Consider the following 18,434-nt stretch of genomic DNA (forward strand, 5'->3'; position numbering starts at 1 on the left):
CACACACACACACACACACACACACACACACATATATATGTTCCGTGGTGTCCTGTGTCCATATATGCATATATATATATATACAAATATATGTATGTACATATATATGTGTGTATGTATGCATATTTATTTATATATTATTTATATTATTATATGATTGGACGCCTCGCATCCATTTCCAAGTACGTTTTATCTTAATAATTTTGATGCGATACCTCCTATCCCATACTGTCTCTCTTTTCCTCCCCTCTTTCGTTTCCTCTCTCTTTCTTTTTTCTCTAATTCTTTTTATTTCCTCTTTTCTCCCTTTCGTTTTCCTCTCTCATCCTTTCTTTTCCCCTATACTTCGCCGTTCTCTGTCTGTCCCTCTCTCTCTCTCTCTCTCTCTCTCTCTCTCTCTCGCTCTTCTGCCTTTGCTCTCTCATTGCTCACACCTGACCATCGGCCATCTTTCTTTCTCTCTGATGAGCCACAGGTATAAGACACATTCTTGTCTGTCTCCTGTCAGAGCTTGTTTCTCTGAATTCACCATCTCAACTCGTTTAAGCTTAACAGACCTTTCTGTTTGTTTTCACTGTCTTGTTTTTGTTATCAATTGTCTCCCTCTGAAAAAATCCCAAATTTTATTTAATTTGCTTTGCAGGAGCAACTGTTTTGTGGAAAACGTATCTCGTCGAAAACGTATCTTGTCGAAAACATATTTGATGAAGGGTAGTTTTTTCATGTTACTTGTCTCGTTTTCTATTTGTTTCCTTCATTGTTTTCAAAGAAAAGTTCGTATTCCATGTTTTCGCATTTCCTATTTCATGTTCTGTGGTGTCCTGTGCCCATACATGCATGTATATACAAATATATGTATGTACATATATATGTGTATGTATGCATATATATTTATATACTATTTATATTATTATATGTATATGTATATGTGTGTGTATATATGTATATATATATATATATATATATATATATATATATATATATATATATATATATCATCGTCATCATTTAACGTCTGTTTTCCATGCTGGCTTGGGTTGGACAGTTTGACCGAGGTGTGGAGAACCAGCGGCTGCACCAGGCTCCAATCTGATCTGGCAATGTTTCTACAGCTGGAAGCCCTTCCTAATGCCAATCCCACAAGACTGTTGCTTTTTATGTGCCACAGGCACAGGAACCAGTCAGGCCGGCCTGGCATCGATCATGTTCAGATAGTGCTTCTTATGTGCCACCAGCACGGTGGCCAGTCAGGGCATACTGGCATTGGCCACATTTGGATGGTACTTTTTACATGCTACCAGCATGGGAGCCAGTCAGGCAGACCTGACATCGACCACATATGGATGGTGCTTTTTATGAGCCACCAGCATTGGAGCCAGTCAGGGAGCACCGGTCACAGCTACGATATTGGTTTTACTTGACTCAACAGGTTTTCTCAAGCATATCATATCACCTGACCCATTAGGAGTACTCTTAACTGGTCCCCATGGCTGTGATCTCACTTTAGTTGCTGGGTCTTCTCACTCACAGTATATTTCCAAAGGTCTCAGTTCCAATGTTTGAAGGTCATGCCACATCACCTCATCCCATGTCTTTCTCTTCCACAGTTAGGGAGTGGCACCTCCTCACACAGCTGTCCTCATCCATATGTAGCACATGACCATACCAGCACAGCCATCTCTCTTGCACACCACATTTGATGCTTCTTATGCCCAACTTTTCTGTCAGGGTGCTTACACTCCGTCATGTATGCACACTGACATTACACATCCAGCAGCTCATACTAGATTCATTTCTTTCAAGCCTACGCATGTCCACAGCAGTCATGGCCCATGTTTCACTGCTTTGGAGCATGGAAGTTCACACACATGCATCATGCAGTCTACCTTTCATCTTGAGCAGTTTCTGCAAGAACATCCCTGGGTCTGGCAAAATATTATCATACTTGGAACTCATGCAAGCATAGGAAAGTAAACATTAAAATGATGATGTTTGATAGCAGATCTGAACAGTTGATTTAAGAAAATTAACAGGTAGTCTCTTACCTCTGGAAAATACATTAAAATGGAAAGATCCTGATCCTAACTATATACACCTTAGGATATTACTTGTTATCTTGTAAACATTATTAATATATAAGTGATGTCAAACTCATTAGCATGCCAGTCAAAATGCTTAGCAGCATTTCATCTGTCCTTATATTCCCAATTCAAATTCTGCTAAGTGTGACTTTATTTTCCATCCTTTTGGGATCAGTAGAATAAGTACCAGTTGAGGACTGGGGTTTGACGTAATCAACTTATCCCCTCCTTCAGATTTGCTGGCCATGTGCCAAAATTTGAAACCAATGTATTAGTGATATATACGTTCATTATTTAAGAAATTCTCCCACACCCTTGATTCCCACTCATTATTTGAGCTGAAAAAACTTGATTTTTCCTTTTCTGAAAAATGCTAAAATTACTCCAGGCTCATCTAAATGGTTCTCATGACTTTCATTAATCTTAAGATTTCAGTACATATGTTGTCTTCCTATCTACTGAAATGTGTGTAAATGGTACAGACTCCTTCAGTTTCATGTCAACATTAAACTAACTTGCTGGAAGATATGTCATTAATGCTTACTTGTAAAAATAATTACTTACAACATGGAGGACAAGAGGAAAAGTTAAGCTGAATTTCTTCCAATAATTAAATGAAATATTAAAAGAGCTGAAATTCTTTAAGATTGAAACTTTTATCTCTTCTAGCAGAAACCAAATACAGTCAATTAAGTAAATTTCATTGATAAGAATATATATGAGTACATGTTAGTCTATATTCACACACATGCACACATGTGAATGTATGTGTATGTAATATCAGATGAAATGTGCATAGCTATGTATGCATTTGTTTGAGGGAGGCCCTTTTTATTTAATTATGTCTTAGTTTATTTCATGTGCTACTAGAAACAGATTCAGCCTTTAAAAAATTTGTAATGATATTTTTTTCTAATAGCCTAAAATTTACTATTGACACTTTAGTTTAGAAATATTAACTTTTATATTGGAGATTATAATAAGATTATAGTTTTGACATCAGTAAACTTCTTTATATATCAGAGTATGAAAGGAAGATTGTATGATGCATGTATACAGACAGCAATTCTACTTGGTAATGAGACATGGGCTCTGAATGCAGGGGACATGTGAAGGTTAGAGAGGAGTAAGGCTAGTATATTCCACTGGATGTGTAATGTAAGTGTACATGTTCAACAGAATGCTAGTGTATTGAGAAAGAAGTTAGGCATAAGAGGAATTAGATGATGTGTGAAGAGAGAAGACTATGCTGGTTTGGGCATGTAATGTGGATGGATGCTGATAGCTCCATAAAGAAGTGCCGATCTCTCAAAGTGGATGGGACACATGGAAGTGGGAAGACCCAGGGAGACATGGAACTGAAGGATGACCTCAAGATACCAAACCTTCAGACAAGATGATAAAGGACTGAGATGCCTGGCACCTTGCTATACTCAAGAAGACCTGTGCTCCACAGCAGAAGTGTTAAGGCCACAAGGGGAAGAGGACTGACCTGCAAGAGTTCTCTGCTTATACCACATAAAAAGCACTCAAGCAGTGCCACATAAAAGCACACAGCATAGTCTTTAAAGTGGTTGGTGCTAGGAAGGGCATCCAGCTGTAGAAAACATGCTAAATCAGAATGGAGTCTTGTGCAGCTCTCCAGCTTGCCAGTTCTGGTCACACCGTCCAACCCAGCATGGATATCAGATATAAAATGATGATGAAGATGATGAGCTACTCAAGTATATCATTCCCAGTGCTCAGCTGATACGTATTTTATTGACATTAAAAGAATGAAAGGCAAACTTGACCTTGACAGCATTTGATTTCAGAACATCAAGCCAGAAGAAATGCTGCTAAGCATTTTGTCCAGCAAGGTAATAGTTCTGCCAGTTCACCACCTTAACAACAACAACAACAACAACAACAACAACAACAATAATAATAATCATAATTGCAATAATATTTTCTACTAGAGGTTCAAGGTCTGAAATTTTTGTGGAAGAGGTTGTTGATTACATTGACCACACTGTTCGACCAATAAAATATCTTATCAACCTCAAAAGATTGAAAGGTAAAATTTACCTCAGTAGAGTTTTGAATTCAGGATGTAAAGATGGATTAGATGCTGATAAGCATTTTGTCCAGCATGTTACTGGTTCTATCAGTTCACCACCTTGATAATAATAATAATAATGGGTTCAAATTTTACCACAAGGGTAGCAATTTTGAGGGTGAGGATGAGATAATTACATCGACCCCCAGTGTTCAACTGGTACTTAATTTATGAACCCTGACAGGATGAAAGGCAAAGTCGACATTGACAGAATTTGAACTCATAATGACGAGTGAAATATCACTAAGTATTTCATCCAGCGTGCTAGCGATTCTGCCAGCTTACTGCCTTGAATAATAATGATAATAATAATAATAGGCAAGATGAAGAGCATGATGTAATTGCAATAGATATTTTATTGGTTGAATGATATTTCAACAGCAAGCCTGTCTTTGCTGAGTCCAAAATAAAAAATCATAAAAATTCAAAATTATAGAAATTCAAATCTAAAATATGAACGAGAGCAACCAGCATCCACACGTTGATGGAATTACATCATAAGTCTTTAAGTTTCAATTTTATAACTGATAAAAAGAAAGAGAGAGAAAAAGGAATGAAGAAAGAAAAGGATACCAATTTACAATACATTCATATCAGAATATTGATATCAATAGTCAATGGCAAAACATAGATTTATCTAATCTGAAAAATATTTATTTTAAGTCATAACAGAGATTATTGTCACAAAAATCATGTTATATCAGAAGAGATCCACATGTTTCTGAGGTTTTCTCATCTTTGTTATGCAATGAATTAAAGAGGTAGTACTTAGTATTTGATATATGCATTTTCTTGCATGAAGGCTTTATTACTTAGTAATTTCCAGTTTCACTACAAAGACTCTCTGTAATAGTTATTGTTAGCTCATATATTGTTAGCTTTCAACCCACGACTGTCATATTGTTTTCAAATTTTGACACAAGGCCAGCAATTTCGAGGGAGGGGTTTAAGTCGATTATATTGACCCCAGTGCTCAAATAATGCTTATTTTATTGATTCCGTAAAGATGAAAGGCAATGCTGGCCTCAGCGGAATTTGAACTCGGAACATAAGGATGGACAAAATGCCACTAAACATTTTATGCGGTATGCTAACACTTTTGCCATCTTGCTGCCACACATGATTGTTATATTAATTTCAAATTTTGGCACAATGCCAGTAATTTTAAGGAAAGGGATAAATCGATTACAGCGAGCCCAGTGCTCAACTGGTACTTAGTATATCAACCCCCAAAAGGATGAAAGGTATCTATTTTTTTTTATCTGTGGGCCCCTTTGGTTACTATTTTATTCTGGTGGACCCCCATAGCCGTTCAATGTTTAAAAAGTAGTTTTAAAGAAACTTCTTTCAAAATTCCTATTTTATTTTTCACACATTAACTTGTCAGGTTGAACTAAGTAAATCCTAGCTGTTTCTTGCACTACATACCAATATATACACTTAAAGCAAAATTTTTTCAGTAGCCCTTAAAATACTATTTTGAATCCCCAATTTACTATTTTACTACTTGGACCCCCAAAAATCTTATATAGACCCTGGTTGAGAACCACTAATGATCAAAGTGCCCTTCCACTTTATGATGGCATGGTATTATTTCAAAGAGATCTGGAAACTGTTTTACATAGATAGGACAATCATGGTCCCTTAAATGTAAGGGGTCTTTTTATGTAGGCTTTATAATTTCACTTAGGAAAAGTTTTAGCATTTAGATACTAAAGTTTTTATTTTCACTCAGTTACCTTTCCATCATATAATGTCTATATAGTAAACCCAAATCTGTAGGATATTTATATCAGATATTTTAATACTTTTAACCCTGAACCAAACAGAAAATGTCATGCTGGGAATTGTTTATGGAAGCAGAGAGCTGAATTTTTAAGTAAAACATCACTTGTGTTTATCTAAATAACTTTGCAACATCAAATTCATGTTATATAGTCAATTATGTACATCATAATACTAGCTTTGACAGATTTCACTGGAAATTCTGAATTGTTTTGATACCAGAATCCCTCTCTTGGGAAAAGCAAGACAATATTAAACTACTGGAAAGAACTTATTAAATGACATTAATCTATCTATGAGACTCCCAACAGATCATCTATACTCGTTTGTATTGCAAATACTTATTTCATCAAAATTAGAGGTAAAAAATTACTATAAAACCATCAGTAAATGCCTGTTTCAGTGTATGACATACATACATACAAACAAACAAACAATGTTCATCTACCATTATTATTTCACTTCTTTATATACTTAATATATTTTTTTTAAATGTTATTTTATTTTACCCCTAGAGATACCATATTTGTAAACCAGGTCTTTTTTTTTCACTTCATAGACAAGCTCCATTTGTAAAATTATGTGTATGCATTGTTCTGATAAAAATTAAGTCCTTGACTGCCAATCATACAGATTGCTTTGGCTGTAACCTTTCATAATGCATTAAAGACATGTTTATCCCTAGAGATATTGTCTTTCAATAAGAGCATTTGCTTTTCACAACTTTCAAAGTACTTTCCTTCATGGTATTATTTCCACCTAATTTTGATAATTTCATATACTTGTTGTAGTTGTATTTTTCGTTAACTCAGTCCTTGAGTATTTCAAATAATAACTAACTTTCAAATTCATTCATCTTTATTGAAAATATCTTAAAGACAAAAATATTCTTTACATTTTTTTTTTTTTTCCAAATAAACTGAAAATAGCAATAAAGGGGAAAATATTAAGCTTTACAGGCATTGATAGTGGTCAATATTATGTCATTTCCATAAGTTCTGTCTGTCTATTTAATAAATCTGAAATAATAAGCAAAATTAGCTTGCATTTCATCCCTCAGTTTTTGATTTATTCTGACCAAAGTTAAAATAATGTAGAGCAGTGTAAACTTTTTAATGATCAGTTTTGCCTTTTTCTCCACATCTTGCCTTGAAGGCATCACAAACTTTTTTCTCTCTATCTTTTATTTTGCAGCGAACTGTCAAGGTGAGAAGCAAAAGGCTGATATTGGATATTTTAGCTGTGAGAAAGGTAAACTACTGGATTCTTTAGTAATTCTCTTTTAAAGAAACTTTTAAGTAAAATGAACAAAACTAAATGTCTTCTCACAAAACATCATATAAACTTATAAAATATTCTGTTGCTAATCATTAAATAATTTTGTTTTATACAGTTTTAGTAAATATGCAATATTTGTGTTGAAGTCAGAATTAAATTTAAAGGATACTCAGTATATTCTTATGAATTTGCATATGTGTGTGTGTGTGAGAGAGATTGTAGAGATGCTTGAATGGAGGCTTATTGCTGTATGTTGCATACAAGAGGTAAGGTGGAGAGGTCCTCACAAGCAAAGCATATAGGTATAAACTCTTCTGGGAAAGTAACAGTGACGGAGTGGGAATACTTCTTGCAGAGAAATTGGTGGATAAGGTCATAGAGGTAGTCAGGGTGTGCAATAGAGTGCTTGCAGAAGAGTGTAGATACAGTTATCTTTGCCTACCCCACCACAAGCAGGCCTACCAAATGATCAGAAGGATCACTTTTATGATATTCTTCTGCAGACTACCTCAAAGACGAGTGACAATGATCTCATCTTTGTGGCTGGAGATTTTAATGAGCATTTTGGATGGCAGCCTGGTATCTTCCATGGTGCACATGGGGGCCATGAGATTGGCTCCCAAAATGAAGATGGAACTAGGTTCCTGGAGTTCTGTGATGCAAATAACCTATTGATTTGCAACACCAATTTCAAGAAGCCAGCCAGTCACCTGATAACCTATCAATCATGTGACTCTGCTAGCCAGATTGATTTCATCCTCACCAGACAGTGAGATGCATGGTTGCTCTTAAATACAAAGACCTTCCCTGGTAAAGAATGTACTCCTCAGTATAGACCAGTTATTAATGACTTTAGACTTGAGGCCAGAAGGATGCCAAGAAGCAGAACAATCTGAAAAAGAAGGACTTGGAAGCTTAAGAAGCCTCCACATGATCAGAGACTTAGAGATATCTTTATCGAGAAATTTAATGAGAGCGAGGAGGAGCTACATACTTGTGGCATAGAAGAAGGCAACTGGGAATTCCAGTAAGACCACTCGCTGAGCACCACTGATCAAATCTGTGGCTGGTGCAAAGTCCCTTCCAGACTTAGCGTAATGTGGTGGTGGAACAATACTGTAGACAGGGCCATTAGAGCAAAGAAACAGACCTAGAGGGCCTGGAAGAGTGGGTGTAGCAGGGAACTGTATCAGATACGGAAGCTAGGAGACAGATATATACATAACCAAGAGAGTAGCTGAAAAGAAGAAGTTTGCCTATGTTCAGCAACATGAGGACTAAAGAACTGAAGTGTTTCAGATTGCAAGACAGTGTGTGAGAGAAAATTGTGATGTCATAGGAGAGAAATGTGTCCGGATGGATGATGGTGCACTTGCATTTAATGATTCTGCAAAGAAAGAGGTTTGGAAATGCCATTATGAAAGACTGCTGAATGTAGAGAATGAATGGGAGGGAGAGAGTCTGCCAAATGTTGACCCAGTTGAGAGACCAGCTACCCGAATAAACAATACCTTGGTAGATAAAGCAATTAAGGCTATGAAGACAGGGAAAGCCTCCAGTTCAACAGGAATCACTGCTAAAATGCTAAAAATATCTGGTGGTGTGGGTTATGGTCTAGTCACCCATATTGTAAATCAGGTGGTTCATGAAGGAGTCATACCCAATGACTGGTGTAGCAGCACCATAGTCAACTGCTACAAAAGAAAAGGTGATGCCTTAGATAGAAATAACTACAGGGGTATCAAATTATTGGATCAGGTGATGAAAGTTATGGAGATTGTAGTACAATTTGCAGTACAATTTGTTCATTTAGCATGCCATTTGTATATACTCTCTCAGGACTTAACCCTATAGCATTTAAACCATCCATACCCAGCCCAAATATTCTACCTATTTTATGTTCAAACCAACCAGATTCAGCCCCCAATGTTATTCTAAAAATAAACACTCAAATCATTGAAATCACAAAGCTACAAGATAATACATGATTAATTAGAAATAAAATGAACTCAGCAATTTGGCAAAAGAGGCTGCCAGAAAAAGTACCAGGTTCAATAAAAATATATATGTATACTGAGGTCAATTCATTCAACTTAAAGTTTTTGAAGATGGTGCTCCAGCATGACTGCAGTCTAATGACTGAAACAAATAAAACATTAAAAAATATACGCCTTACATTTGAAATAGCAATCTGAATGTTAAAGGGTTAAATGCTTGTGTAGTCTACTCTTGGCTAGTAGGTCAAATTTCTGTTTTCTCTCGATCATTTATACACACATGCAATCTGTTCATGGTTCATTGACCAATTTTCAGCTCGTTTTGCAAATCTGTCTTTGTAAAAACCATTCATTATTCAGTTTCTTTATTTTGGGAATCATGTGTATAAGGATACCTCTCTGTATAATTTCAGAGTTATACTTGCTTTCCAAGTGACTTGATTTGAGACTGTGTATTGGAACTGAAACAATTACATCCTGAAATAGTCATTCTGGTCCAAATAACAATGCACAAAACTGTTACGTCATCATCATCATTATTTAACATCTATTATCCATGCTGGTATGGGCTGGATGGTTTGACCAAGGCTAGCAAGTTGAGGGCTACATCAGACCCCAGTCTGATTTGGCATGGTTTCTACAGCTGAATGCCCTTCCTAACACCAACCACTCCAAGTGTAATGGGTGCTTTTATGTGCCACTGGCTCAGGTGCCAATTGCATGAGATCAGTATCCGCAATGGCTACAATTTCACTTGGCTTGGTGGATCTTCTTCTCAATGACTTGAAATTTATTTCATGGAGTGCCGATATCTTTGTTACACAACTGACAGAGTACGACTGCAGGAGTGTTTGTGACCACATTGCAGTTGTACAACTAAATTTTTTGACACCTCATGAAATGAATTAAGACTGAATTTAACAGTTAAATGGCCTGAATGACTCTTCCACAAGATAATTGCTAAATGTAAAGTTACATATAAAGATTTAAGATTTAGATAATATTATTTTATATCCTAATGTTAGAAGAGTTGTATATTTATTTCTCAAATATTTCTTCGTTTGAGTGTAAGTCTTAATCACTAGTATTGGAATTTCTTATTAAGCATCTCCTGTAAAAGTTATAAAAGTCGCTGGAACTCATAAACATAGATTACTCAGTTATAATTTATGCACTAAAAGTTCATTAATATACAGCACAACACTTAAATTAGAATGTATCAGGATACACAAACCGCATAATTATTTTCTTACCAAGGTGAAGGTTATTAAAGTGAAATGTCAGTAGTCGGACTTCATAATTGTTCACTAATTTCGCTTCGTTTCTGATGCATTACTAAAGGAAATTAAAAGATTTCAATGTCTGTCAATTTCTTTTAACTTTACGACCTGAAAGCCATTAAGAACACTTATTTGATCTGACATCTTCCGAGAAAGAAGGGACAGGAAATGAAGAATTATTCTTGCTGTAAGAATGATGTAAATCAGTTTGGAATATTTCTGGCTATAGAAAACAGAGAGATAAGAAATTAAGTACTATGTTTATTGTTAGATGAACTATCTAGAACATTTTCTTATTAATGTGATTGTCTGGAAGTATATGAAAGAATCACAGAATCTGGTGCTGAAATTAGTTACACTTTATCAACACATAAAATAACGTGAAATATATTGCTTGACACCCCCTCCATCCCTCACACTTCCCACAAAACCCACTTCACCCAAATCAAATTTTTATCACTCCACCCTACCCTCACTATTTTCATTGAAATCATTGATATCACTCTTTGTAACCTTAGCCACAACTACCACCACTATTATCATTAGTATCATCAATAACACCATCACCATTACCATTATTATTATCAAGCATAATTGCAAAGATTTGAGTTAACTATTTTATACTTTGTTATCATTAGGCTACTCATCATCAGTATTTTGCATGTTTTTTTCATATTTGCTTAAATTAGATGGGTCTGTTCCTGTACAACATATCACCCCCAAGCCATGTATTTTCATCATTTGATACAGCAACAACAAAAAAAGAAACCTGCATTAGTTTTTAGTCACAGTTACTAAACTACTCTCCCAGATCAGTTGCTTTTGCTGTGGCTAAAGGAGTTTACACCTCTACTACTTCCATTTTGGCTTGGTTTTACAACTGGAAAAACCTTCCTATTACCAATCACTCTATCCCATGGACTAAGTACTATCAGCACTAAAGAGGTTGTCAACTAGCCCTACAGAGAGTCCTCTCCATTTTCTGATAGCCTTTATATAATCACTACTCACCTTCACTGTAACTTGTGGAATCCACATTCTTTTTATATACAGCTGAGAAGTAATAATTTTAGCTATTAAGGGGGCGTACAGTGGCAGTCTCAAGTTGTTGGGACAAAGGTCATCTTTCTGGTGTAGGAAGGGAAGCTCAATTACCAAGGGATGATATAACAGAGATCAGACAGATGGGCATAAAGCTTTACTCTGTTATATTAGTAGAGAGTAAGAGCTTGCAGAGGTAGTTTGAGGCAAATGCAAATTGCATCTTTGATCTAGGTAACAAGATGTTTAGCCAATGAGGCGATTTATCATTGATAAAATAATTGTGCTTGAGTCTACCTTGTTACGATACCAGCCACCAAGATCTTTAACTCATTAACATTCAGATTAATCCATCTACTAGCATGGCTCAGTGGTTAGAGATTCAGGCTCACAGTCATGCGGTAGTGAGCTCGAATCCCAGACCGGGCTGTGTATTGTGTTGTTGAGCAAAGCACTTTATTTCACGTTACTCCAGTTCACTCAGCTGTAGAAATCTGTTGCAATGTCACTGGTGCCAAGCTGTATCGGCTTTTGCCTTTCATTTGAATAACATTGGTGGCATGGAGAGAGGAGGCTGGTATGCATGGGTGACTGCTGATCTTCCATAAACAACCTTGCCTGGACTTGTACCTCAGAGGAGAACTTTTTAGAAGTAATCCCATGGTCATTCATGGCCTGAGGAGGTTGTTTACCCTAATACATATTTATCCACATTGTTTCAAATTAATCATGCATTATCACATAGCTTCGTAATTTTGATGATGTGATTGTTTATGTTTAGAATGACATTATAGTGTAGGTGTGAGAAACCAGATCTGGCCAGTTTGAATATAAAACATCAAATATTTAGGTAGGATGTGGCCTGTTTGAATTCTAAAGGGCTAAAACTTATTTTGTTTTTGCTTATAATGTTATAAATCTTATAAGAAGCTGTCCTGCTAAAATGTGAGTATACTAAATTTTTTAATTTAAAACGTCTTAGAACTTGGTCATGAGGACAATTCACAATTTTTGGGAAAATGATTCTATGTTAAAAACACTTTTCCACTTTATGCAAGAACAGAATACAAAATAGTCATTTATGTATCATGCTTAATATAAATACACTGTTGATAGGCTAGTTACTGCAGTATTTCTATAAGATAACATCTTATAGATGTGATGTGTTAAAAACACAATAAATATCAAAGGGAGATGAAAAAGTGTCCCAGCAGTAGCTAGTGAGAATGTTGCATGCAGCTGGTTGTGAGTATACACCTCTGAAAAGGTCTAGAAAAGTTGAAATATATCTGGCATTCTCACTGCTGGGTGGTTTTTCATCTTCTTTCAATATTTGAGTTTTCAACGCAGCACATTCATAACAGATGTTATCTTAGGACAAATACTGTAGCAAGTGGCCTATCAACAGTGTATATACACTAAGTATAATACATAGATGGCTATCTTAATTAAATACACCATCAACTGCATAGGTTAAAAATTTCAAAAAGTTTATCTTTTTTCTGAATAATATGTACAAAGCAATACAGACTGCTAAAAATTCAATTAATAATTTCTAAATATTGTTTTCAAATTTTGGTACAAGGCCAACCCAAGAAGGGTGAAAGCAAAGTTGACCTCAACAGAATTTGAACTCAGAACATAAAGACAGACAAAATGCTGCTAGGCATTTGGCCTGACATATTAACGATTCTGTCAGATCACTGCCTTATAAATTCTAAATATTAGTTATGTATTACGAAATGTGATAAACTGATGGTGAACTGCAGTAATCATTTATGCAGCATCAATATCATCTATACGAACTAAATGTTCAAAACAGTGGAATCAGCTCTTTTGAGTTGCTACATGAATCACTGTCTCTATATACATTCTCAGTTAACATGTATTCACTATCTTACAAGTTCATGTTCCTCATTCATGCAACAGATTATATTTATCTCCTGCTTGTCCAGCAATATCTGTTTTTCCAACATTATTGCTTATGTTTGACGACCATGTAACATGTCATTGCTATTTTTCTTGTTTTTTTTTTTTTCTACAATGCATCCAAAGTTTTTCACGGTGAGAGCAGTTCATTTGTTTATTTGCCGTTATCAAATTTTGTTCACAGCACTATATTATTGTCTATCTTTCCTCAACATTAAATATGGTTCCTAAGTGACAGTTCATACATTATCTTTCCAGAGAAATTTTATTTTCTTCTTGCTTTGGTTGCTCACACTCTTTGTTTCACTCATGCATATGGCATTTTTAAAATATTGATTTCCTATGTCTACCTCTGGTACCAATATACTCTTTATTTCCCTGCCATTTGGACAGCTCGCTAATATCAAATGAGTTTTCTTTTTATCCTTTTCATAAATAATAAACATGTCTACTCCTCAGATTATGTTATATTTTAAATATCTTAGTTTTAGTTGTTTACTTTCAGTTCCCTAAATTTAACTCATTTCAGACAACCAATTTGAAATTGTCTCTAGTTTTATGATACAATACTTCCTATTTGAAAGTGTTCATAGATGCAGGCATGATTGTGTGGTAAGAAGTTTGCTTCTCAACCATATGGTTCTGGGCTCAATCCCACTTCTTGGCACCTTGGACAAATGTCTTCTACTATAACCTTGAGCTGACCAAAGCCCTCTGAGTGGATATGGTAGACAGAAATTGAAAGAAGTCTATCGTGTGTGTGTGTGTATGTGTGTATGTGTGTGTGTGTGTGTGTGTGTAGTAAAGAAATTTGTTGAAGAGATTTTCCCCACTTGGTGAGTTGTAGTGAAAAAGTAAATAATAAAAGAAAGAAAATACTCATAATTTATATAGATAGATAGAATATTATATCTAAGGGCATCATAGATAAAGGATAGAATATTATGATAGTCTACCAGTTTCACAAATCATAACATTCAAAGTGGTGAAAATATTCGAATTTTGTATTATCTTAAGGAGTTTTTAGCCCATGCTGTTTGTATGTGAGTTTGTTTGTAAATGAACCAGCATGTAGAAAAATGTAAGGGGGAGGTGATTGTTATTGAGACAGGGAAGGTAATTGCACTTTTCTGGTAAGGTACAGCTTTTGAGAGGGTAAATTTATAGTATTTATATTACAAAGGTATAAACTCATGAGTTAAAGTAGTGAAATAAAATATGTACAAAGTTGGTTATGCATTCATGAATTAAAATACTTACAAAATCCCAAATTGGTTTTGCATTCATATTCAGGCATGGTTTGTATTTTTCAATAAATATATCTTCTTTCTTTAATCATTCTTCTATAGAGATTGTTTCCTTGCACTGGTAGACAAGGAAAACCATGAAGTTTGATTGGAGAATCCCCACATATCTCTGTATGTGTTCACTCAATGGTTTCGGCCCATACCTTGAGAAACAGATCTGTTCTTTTGAATTGTAGTTCTCTGTCTAAGTAACTTTTATAGTTTGGCCTATATAGTTGTGTCCACATCATGAAAAAGTTATCACATAAATTAAATTTTCAGATGTACAAGTAAAATTGATCTTAACTGTGAATTTCTGTCCTTGTTTGATGTGAAATTCCAAACTTTCCAGTAGGTTGGGGCATGTTCCACAATTTGGATGTCTGCATTTTTTAACTATTGGTTTTGTTGTTGGCGGATATAGCTTCACTTTTGTCAGTGGTCTTTTTTAGTGATTTGGGTTGTTTGATGAATTTCTGTGTTTGTAGAATGTTGTTTATCTTTGGATCCTTTCACTAAATTAAAAGGAATATGCCTTTTGATGTGCTTTGGGTGGCATGAACTAAACAGAAGATATTGCTTCAAGTCCATTGGTTTATAATAGATATTGGTTTCAATCTCATTTCTTTTATTCTTTTACACATTTCAGTCATTTGACTGCAGCTATGCTGGAACACCACCTTAAATTGTTTGTTTTTTTTTAATCAAAATATCAAGGAATAGGAGTTGCTCTTTGCTGTATACCATTTTAAGCTGAATACTTGGATTTATACTATTTAGAACTGATTTAAATTCAAGAAGTTTATCAGTGGTCTTATTCCAAATGATAAAGTAGTCATCCAGGTATCTTTTCCAGTTCTCTCTTATATGATAGTAGAATGGGTATCCATATTTTTGTAGTAATACTTCATATATGGTTAATTCTAAATATCCCATTCTTAGGACTGCTTTTGTTCCCATTGCAATTCCATATTTTTGTCAGTAGTGGATGTCATCAAATAGAAAGTAATTGTTTTGGAGGATAAATTTTAAAGCTTCAATAATAAATTCCTGGTTTGTGCACTCTGAAAGTTCTTCAGAATAGTTTTCCAGCCAGAATTTGATTGCTTCTATTCCATAGTAGTGTTGAATATTGGTGTATAGATTTACAACAATTTACAACAGGAAATCATGATGGTCTATTCATTAATTGTTTTAAGTAGGTGGTTTAGCATATTTAAATCAAATGTAATGAAACTTATGATATATTTCAAAAGAGGTTTCTAGAATGCTGCTTAGATGGTGGATTTCATTTGCCAGGCCTGCAATAATGGGTCTGAACTTTAAATCTTCAGGTGCTTGGATATTGACGTATATGCCTGGTGATTGTCTGCAGGCTTCATTAATTACCTGGCTTTTGTGTATTTTAGGTAGGATGTAGAAAGGACTAGGTTTACATTTAAAATTTGTGATATAATCTATTTCTTTTTCTGTCAGACCTTTTCCATGTAGATGAATTAAGGGTGCAAGATTTTTCATTGTTTATAGTTTTGAAAATTTTCATAGAAGGTAGCGTTTTCTAACATGGGCAATAAAAGGTTTTTGTTGTATTCTGCTTTCATCAGAACTACAGCACTTCCTTTGACTTCTTTGATTGTCAGTTCTTTGTTGTTTTGCACTTCAATTAGATTTTACTATTCTATATTGTTGAGGTTTGAGTTAATTCTTTGCTTGTGTAAAGCATTCAGGAAATTGTGGACATGGTTGCATAGTCAATTAGAGTTTTATTCCTACTTTTAAATGGAAGATAACTGCTTTTGTTTTTGACCAGTGATTCATCTTCATTGTTGTAGTTAATTAAGAAATTCACTCTACCCATCTATAGACATAGATTTAGCTGTAGAGAAATGCATTGAGATAATCTGTGAGAATGAAGTAGAGTTCTGTGAAGTCAACACGAGGGAACTGGGCCTCCTCCTTAGACTAAGCTATGACAGTGACTATTTAAATGACCATGACCTCAGTAGATTCTGCCCCACTGGGTCAGAGAGGGGAAGACCACCCACCATCACCTCAGCAGTGAAGAAAAGCTATACCCATCCAAGACCCCAAGAACAACAATCAGGTGAAAGGAATGATTGTACATGCAATAGGGGCTAGCATAAGAACCACCTGGAAGAACCACATAGTAAAGTTTAACATGAAACTATACATGCAGGTTCAAAGTGCAGCCATTGGTGTCATTGTAGCTAGAGATGTGGCCAGCCTCTTCCTGACCTGGTGGGACAGAAAACTTAAGCAATCCTTAGAAGAACAGTCCACAACTCTTCTACTTTACAGTAGGTATGTAAACGACATTAATATCCTAGTTAAGACCAACTCTAGTAAAGAAAATGTAGAATCTGTGAGGAACATAATGGAGAGCATCCAACAAGTTGCTAACTCCATCCACCAAAGTATCAAGGTAACTATAGATTACCCAACTAGGCACCCCAACAATAGACTTCTCGTCCTTGATACTGCACTTTGGTTAGAGACTGTGAACAACAGAGTGCAGCTTCTCCATTCCTATTACATGAAACTCATAGCTTCAAAATATGTTGTTCACAAGAACTCAGCTTTGTCACACAACATGAAAATTAACATACTGATAGCAGACTTAGTTAGGATAATGAACAACATGTCCCCACTATGCAAAACCTATGAAACAAAGAAACATGTACAGAACTTCATGCACTACATGCAATTCTCTGGATATGATTAGAAAGATAGTGTTCGAGTACGCAGGGGTGCTAGAAAGAAGTTAGATAGCATTATATGTAATGAAACTAGTGGTACCTGCCCTAGATATAGAAGCAAAGACTGGAATAGGATACAAAGAGCTTGTGACAAAGCAAACAGGGTGAACACGAGGTATAAAACTGACAAATATCAAGGAGTGATGTTTGTAGACGTCACAGTCCATGGAGAAACTAACCCATAGATTTAGGAAAGCTCTAAAGGAGACCAAACTCAACATTAAGATTGTTGAAAAGCCAGGGAACTCTATCAGATCACAACTATGTAGCACATACCCCTTTGAGAATACCATATGCACCAATGATAACTGCATGGTATCTAGGATTAGCTCTGGCATTAACTGTAGAAATAGAAATGTAATCTACAACATAAGATGCATAGTAAGTGCTTGTAAAGACATGAACATGACATACATAGGGAATACATCTAGGAGCATTACAGAAAGATGACTAAATGAACATTTGAGTCAATATAACGACGAAAAGCAGTCCTCCATACTCTACCAACATGCCAAGGACCAACACGGAGGCAACCTGGGTCAACTTGACATCTGCATTTTATCTAAAATGAGACAATAGCAAGGATTAACCATGAATTAATGAATAAGATTCCAACAGTCATTAAGAAGTACAAATCAGTTGATTCAGTCCTTGATGAAAATAAAGCTGTCCATTACCCAACAGAGTTCCTTAATTCTCTTGAACCACCTGGAATTCCTCCACATAAACTTTTTCTGAAGGTAGGAGTCCCAATAATGCTTTTTAAGGAATTTAGATCCTCCTAAATTATGCATTGGGACAGGGTTGATTGGGAAGACATTACCACCTAATGTGACAGAAGCTACCATCATCACTGGATGTGCCACTGGGGAAGAGGTTTTC

The 18,434-nt window shown here is 35.4% G+C and overlaps 1 long non-coding RNA gene across 1 annotated transcript in view; it reads left to right on the top strand.

Moving 5' to 3' along the window:
- LOC128247105 (uncharacterized) overlaps positions 1-18,434 on the top strand; it is a 53,912-nt gene that overhangs the window by 28,209 nt on the left and 7,269 nt on the right. Inside the window, exon 2 of the long non-coding RNA XR_008263526.1 lies at positions 7,159-7,215. This is a non-coding gene — a long non-coding RNA (uncharacterized LOC128247105). The remainder of the gene's footprint in view (positions 1-7,158; positions 7,216-18,434) is intronic.

Source organism: Octopus bimaculoides, chromosome 2 (genome assembly GCF_001194135.2).
Source record: "Octopus bimaculoides isolate UCB-OBI-ISO-001 chromosome 2, ASM119413v2, whole genome shotgun sequence".
Taxonomy (NCBI): domain Eukaryota; kingdom Metazoa; phylum Mollusca; class Cephalopoda; order Octopoda; family Octopodidae; genus Octopus; species Octopus bimaculoides.